This window comes from Lactuca sativa, chromosome 6 (genome assembly GCF_002870075.4).
Source record: "Lactuca sativa cultivar Salinas chromosome 6, Lsat_Salinas_v11, whole genome shotgun sequence".
NCBI lineage: Eukaryota > Viridiplantae > Streptophyta > Magnoliopsida > Asterales > Asteraceae > Lactuca > Lactuca sativa.
Window position 1 is genome coordinate 41,086,804 of NC_056628.2, and position 5,283 is coordinate 41,092,086.

Here is a 5,283-nt window from a genome sequence, read left to right on the forward strand (position 1 = left end):
AAGTACTTGTTCTTCCCCGATTCACTTTTTAGATGCGAACGTAGAACTACATCATGAGTCGAATTCCACATCTACTCCAAACAACACCCTAATATGCGATTTGAACTACTCCAAACCAAATTTGTTCGACTATTAATCCAATCCTCATTCAGTTCGATTCCATACGCGACCAAAGACAGTCACAATTCAAATTCGATCTCGACTCCAACACAAACACATTATGATTTCAATTATTTGATTCACAATTTAAATAATTCGAACAACCATCATCAGTCGATTTGTAACACTCATAAAAATCATGATAAATTTAAACTTTTTAAATATAAACCAAAACCATAAAGTGTTTACAAAACAATTTTCAAAACATTTCCAACATCAGAGTTTTCCCAAAATCATAGATCATAACAAGAGGATGTGTACAGTTACGCCTTCGCCTTCCCGCGGTCATCCGAAGTACCTGAAACATAACCAAAAACTGTAAGTCAACGCTTAGTGAGTTCTCCCAAAATACCTATACATAACCAAATAACATATATACAATAACATCATGCAATGGGTTCACATCTAAAAGTTTGGGTTACCCCTGAGCCCACAATATAAGTTTGGCTTGCCCTCGGGGCCCACAACTTATGTTTGGCTTGCTCCCCGACCAGATCATTCCTTGGACTGAATACCATCAAGCCTCAGTACGAGTCTGGCATGCCCTACCCGGCCCTCAACTCGTATATGGAATGCTCATGATCCTTCAGTATGAGTTTTCCATGCCCTACCTGGCCCTCAACTCATATCTAGAATGCTCCAGGGTTTGTTGGCTACCACACCAAGTTGTACAGCCTCAACCAGACCCAACAAAATATGTTGACATAAACAAATAATCATGCAACAGAGTCACAAGTAGTCCTACAGATCTACCAGTCTAGCATATCATTAGCTAGCATAAACATGCATATCTATCCCATACTCAGCATATCATTGTGTAAGATGAGGAAAACTCACCTCACAAACTGACCGGAAGATGATGAGGTCTCGACTCCAAATCTAAGCTCTCTAACCGACACCTATTCCCACAAATTGACCAATTCCATCAAAATTCCAAAATACCCTCAATGGTTAGCTGGTCAAACCCACCAAGTCAACTCGACCGAGTCAACTCAAGGTGCGTACTCGGGGCGTACTCCTGAGGTACGCAGGTCATACACGAGGCCACATAGCTTGACCAGCATCAGGGTGGTTGACCGAGTACGGGGGTGTACTCTGAGTACGTGGGGCATACCCTCGTAAGTCCAAAAACCTCATTAAGAGTTTAATGGCTTAAGCTCTTACGTCCCAACTTCAGATCCATGGCTAAAATGCACTCTATGGTCATAAAGTTTCCAACTTTATGACTTTACACACCTATTAAGAGCTTAAATCAAGGTCTTGATCGGTTAAGACCTTCTGCATGATGAATAGAACAAAACTAACCAATGGGACTTCATTTTTATGATTTAGGACCCCTCCTAGGGTCTGAAAGGACAACTCAAATCGTCAAGAACATGCCATGTTCAAGATGAGACAATTGGGACCCAAAAACACATGAAATCAACACATAAGCAAGATTTGGTAAACTAGCCACCAATGTATGAACTTTATACCTTGAAATGATGGATAAAGGTGTAAAACATCCTGATCCAAGCCTTGCTTCAAGCTTCTAAACTTTACAACCACCTTCTTCTTCCTTTGGAGCACACAAAAACTCACACTCAACCTTCTAAAGGACACAAGTAAAGGCTAGGATTACAAAGGAACACGTTTTCTGCTAATGGAGGCTAAAAAATAGGGAAGGAATGAGACTTAAGGATGTTTAAATTCTAGCCAAACCCTAAAAACTAGGGTTTCCCACTCTGGCAAGTACGCCTAGCATACACTGATGTACGCCCAGCATACTAGGGTGTGCCCTAATACGCTCAACGTACACCATGTACGCATGGCGTACTCCGAAGTCCCCAAAATTACAATATTGCCATTAGGGTTCCATTGCATACATTCTTGAACTAAGGGACCAAAATGCAACATAAATAAATTAAAAGACTGAAATTAGAAATACCTTGACATCATGATGTTACACCAGTTGATACAGTCAAATGCAATTTCGACTCCAAGAAACAACAATCAAACATGCTTTCGAAGTTAACTATTCCCAGATGTGAAATTGATTCTAACCTCAAGACAATCGACTCCAAATCAATTTGTAGATGCGAATGAGTAGTAGCAACAGTCAAATTCGACCAACAATTTACACATCGAAATCGACTCATCTCTACTCGAACGGCTCAATTCCCAATGGAAATCGACTTTCACTCCAAGACTATTCGATCCTTCATCGACTCAAACTCCAATCAACTGAGTACCAGGACGCAAACAGAACATATAGTTAAATTTGATTTCGATCCAAAGCCATGCTTGTTCGACTTGTTAAATCTAAAAACACATTCAACCCCAAGATTTTCTTTGTTCGACTTACAAATATACAAATCGAAATCCATTCCTCAAAACTCTAATTCTTTTCTGGAAATGAAATGAATAATCACCAGTCAAAATCAAACTAACATCACCATCGATTGACTTCTCCATACAAACAGATTTGACTTTGACTCCAAGAACATTCGATCAAAATTGAAATTAGTTGAAATCAACATAAAAATTTGAAATTGAAGAGGTATATCAACATCAATCGAGATTGAAATCGACACCAAATGCTTACAATGTCGACTTAACTTCCAAAACATTCGATCCCAAGATATATTCCGTTCGATTCAAAGTAAGTCTAAATCGAAACGAGTTTCAATCATCCTCAGTCAAACCTTCTATAACAATCAAAATCTCTTTCTGTAATCAATGGAACGAGTAACAATCCAAAAACGAATTCTCTTGAATAGACTAAAAAATGAAATCCAGTCAAATTCGATTACAGCCCCCAATCCCAAAGTCAAATACTTTCGACCTTTGTGCTTATGATGAACAGTAGCATACAAACGGATTTTATTTTAATTTGGGCTCAATCTGATGAACAGTAACTAGTCTAAAACTTTTAGATTGGGCTTGAATATATGTGGATCGAATGAATAGTAAGAAATCGATATTTGGCTAAAAAATGTATGGATTGATCAATAGTAAAAAATTGAGAATTTAATTTTGATTTTGGTGCTTGATCTAAAAGAATATTGGATCATTAATGGGGTTGAAACAATTTTTTCATCCAATGATTCAAAATGATAAAATCATGAAGAATGAAAAGCACAAATTTTAAAAAAAATGATTTAATTCGAATTTCGAGAAAAATCTTGATGGTTCATCTTCGATCTTAACATGAATTTTTCGGAATCAATTTCAGAATTTGAGAAACCTTCTTGATGATTCTTTTTCCATTTGCAACACATGTAACAATCATTGAAGATCTCGGTTCTTTGGTTGGAATAAGAAAATCACCAAATTTCACATTGTACCACCCACAATGCATGTTGTACAATCCGTTCTTATCATTTTTCCAAAATCTAACTTCATCTTTATGGGAATCTTCAACAAATTTGGGTTTGGAATTCGAATTCATTGCAAAACTTGATGGGAATCTTCAACAACTTTGGAACCTAAATTTGCTTCATAGATTTCGGCTTCAAGAAAACTTTTGAAGATTTTTGTTTAGAAGCCTAATTGCTTTGTTTTTGATATTCTTCTTTTTTTTTCTTCTTTTTCATCTTTTTCATCTTTTTCGATCTTAAAGTTTTGAATTCAAGAACAACATTGTAACATCCCGATGATAAGGTACTTCACATTTCAACCCTTTTATTCATTTATATCGCATATGGTCCCAAAGTTCATGAAATGTATGCAAAAGGGCCTTAATGGCTTTCTGGTAGATTAAGGCTTCGTGGTACATCATGCGTATGTGGTGTATGCAGAGCATGTATATCCTTTTACGATGGGCATACTTTCTAAATGATGAAACCCTTTTTGAGGGTTTAGCTGGTATTTAAGCATCCTTATGGCCTCATTTCCCTTCATCTTATCAACCTCCACCCTTTAATTCGTCTTTTAAGCCCTAGTTCTCCTTGAGAAGCCATTTCTAGCCTAAAAGTGTGTGTTTGTGTGCTTAGAAGAAGAAGGAAGGAAGCCAAGATCCTCTTTGGAAATGAAGCACTTTGGATCTAGGATTTACTCTTCATTTGCTACCCTTCAAAGGTATAAAGCTTGTAACTTGATCTTTCAATCATGTAGATGTATAAATGGGTGTTTTAGTGTTACTTTTTGGTCCCAAATATCTTATCTTGAGCATGGCATGTTCTTGACGATTTGAGTTATTCTTTCAGACCCTAAGAGGGGTCTTAAGTCAAGTCCAATGGTTAGTTTTGCTCCATGCATCTTGGTGAAGGTTTTAATGGATTAAGACCTTGAGTTAAGCACTTAATGGACATGTAAAGTCATAAAGTTGGAAACTTTATGGCTCTAGAGTGTATTTGAGCCTTGGATATAAAATATGGACGTAAGTGCTTAAGCCATTAAGTAGTTATTGAGTTTTGAAGGATACGAAAGTACGCCCTGTGTACTCGATGTACGCCCTGTGTACAAGGACAACCACCCTGATAGTGGTTAGCTGTGAGGGTTTGGAGTACGCTCAGCGTACTTCCGGAGTACGCCCTACGTACTCGCACTGGGTCAGCCTGGATGAGTTGACTCGGTTGGGTTAAGTCAGCTGGGTTGACTCGGTTGACTTAGTGGGTTTGACCAGTTGACTCTAACTTTGACCAATTTTGACCAAGTTTGGCCTTGAGGATATTTTGGGTAATTTGGGATTTGATGGAATTGGTCATTGACAGGATTAAGTGTTGGTTAGTGAGCTAAGATTCGGAGTCGGGACCTTATCAACTTCTGTCCAATTTGTGAGGTGAGTTTTCCCTCACTGTACTTTTGGGTCGAAGGCACCAAGGTCGGCCCATTGGATTATTATCATGGTTTATTGCGTGTTGGTATCTTAGATCTGTATCCTGGTACATAGGATGATACTATGCTTAGTCATCTGTCTGATCGTCTGTTGAATGGTTATATGTATGCTTATCTATTATGTATATGTCGACATGGTTTATATGTGGTTTGGTTGAGGCGGACCAGTGTAGACTGAAGGCCAAGAGACCCAAAGCGTCCCGGATAGACTACATGCCTGAGGGGCGTACCAGTTAGGTCGAACGCCCGAAGAACGTTTCGGATAGGTTGAAAGCCTGGTGAGGCATACCTGTCATGCTAAAGGTT

The 5,283-nt window shown here is 38.4% G+C and overlaps 1 long non-coding RNA gene across 1 annotated transcript; it reads right to left on the reverse strand.

Annotated features, from left to right (window-relative positions):
* Positions 1–296: 296 nt before the first annotated feature.
* On the reverse strand, positions 297–2,972 carry LOC128126695 (uncharacterized). The gene is made up of 2 exons (XR_008224730.1): positions 2,087–2,972; positions 297–457 (listed from the first exon to the last, which is right to left on the reverse strand). It is a non-coding gene; the product is annotated as an uncharacterized LOC128126695 (long non-coding RNA).
* Positions 2,973–5,283: the final 2,311 nt, after the last annotated feature.